Source organism: Grampus griseus, assembly GCF_964374135.1.
Source record: "Grampus griseus genome assembly, chromosome: 2".
NCBI classification, from domain to species: domain Eukaryota; kingdom Metazoa; phylum Chordata; class Mammalia; order Artiodactyla; family Delphinidae; genus Grampus; species Grampus griseus.
This window is the reverse complement of record NC_139018.1, coordinates 79,360,258-79,361,695: the sequence shown is the minus strand read 5'-3', so window position 1 is coordinate 79,361,695 and position 1,438 is coordinate 79,360,258. Positions and strand designations below refer to the sequence as shown.

The 1,438-nt window shown below is 59.0% G+C and overlaps 1 pseudogene across 1 annotated transcript; it reads left to right on the top strand.

Moving 5' to 3' along the window:
* Positions 1 to 222: 222 nt before the first annotated feature.
* Positions 223 to 825, top strand: LOC309819269 (MARCKS-related protein-like; annotated as a pseudogene). Its single transcript has one exon. The product of its transcript is annotated as an MARCKS-related protein-like (transcript).
* The last annotated feature ends 613 nt before the right edge of the window (positions 826 to 1,438 follow it).

The window sequence follows — 1,438 nt, the reverse complement described above, 5'->3', positions numbered from 1 at the left end:
TTCCCCTTGAGGACAAAGAACAAGAATCACATTTTAGGCATTCTGGCGCGCAGCGAGCGGGTCTGGCGCTGAGCGGGGGTGGAGCTCGGTTCCCCCCACACACACCCCTCCCACTCAGGCGCGAGCCCCACCCCTCCGCCGGCCAGGCCCACCCCGACCGAACTATCCCTTGCGGCGCGAGCCCGGGGCGGCTGCGGGCATCCCCCCAGCACAACCCCCGCCATGGGCAGCCAGAGCTCCAAGTCTCCCCGGGCGACGTGAACGCGGAGGAGGCAGCAGGCGCTTTCCCCGCTAAGATCAACGGACAGGAGAACGACCACGTGAAAAGCATTGCAGACTTATCCCCCAAAGGTGAAGAGAGTCGCCGCCCTCCCCCCCCACCACCGTGAACGGAACAGAGGAGGCAGCCGGGGCCACTGGCGATGTCATCGAGCCGGCACTCCCTACCCAGGGCGTTGAGGGCAAAGGGGAGGTCTCCCCCAAGGAGACCCCCAAGAAGAAGAAGAAATTCTCTTTCAAGAAGGCTTCCAAATTGAGTGGGCTGTCCTTCAGGAGAAATCGGAAGGGGGGTTGGGGGATCCGTCTGCTTCCTCACCCACAGGAAGGGCAGGAGCAGGGTGGGTCGGTGCCTGCAGTGAGGAAGGCACTGCCCAGGAAGGGAAGGCATGCGCCACCCCTGAGAGCCAGGAGCCCCAGGCCACAGGGGCAGAGGCTGGTGCTGCCTCCAAGGGAGGAGACACAGAAGAGGCAGGGCCCCAGGCGCAGAGCCATCCACCGCTCTGGGTGGAGAGGGGCCCTACACCAGCTGGTGGGCAGAAGGAGTAGCTGGGTGGGGGCAGGTGGGTGATCTTAAGCTGCAAAAACTGTGCTGTCCTTGTGAGGTCACTGCCTGGACCTGGTGCCCTGGCTGCCTTCCTGCGCCCAGAAAGGAAGGGGCTGTTGCCACCTAGCCACGTTTCCTCTCATCCTCTTCCTCCTGTGGATTCTCCACTCATCCATCTGGTTTTCCTCTTAAGGCCAGTTGAAGATGGTCCCTTGCAGTTTCCCAAGTTAGGTTAGTGATGGGAAATGCTCCTGCCCCTGTCCCTTCCTCCTTCCCTGTCCCCACCTGTGCAGAAGGCAATTGCTGGTTTTCTTCCCCAATTCTTTTCCAAGTAGGTTTTGTTTACTCCCCAAATCCCTGAGCCAGATCTGGGGGTGCCTACACTCCCAAACCCTGAGTGTCCAGCCTTCCCCTGTTGAGTTTTTAGTCTCTTGTGCTGTGCCTAGTGGCCCCTGGGCTAGGGAGGACACTGCCCCCATTTAGGTTTTTATAAATGTCTTACTAGAGTTCAAACCTCCAGCTTGTGAATCAACTGTGTCTCTTTTTTGAGTTGGTAAGCAAGTATTAAGCTTTGGGGTGGGGGAGAGGTATGTAATGTGAAACAACTTCTTGTTG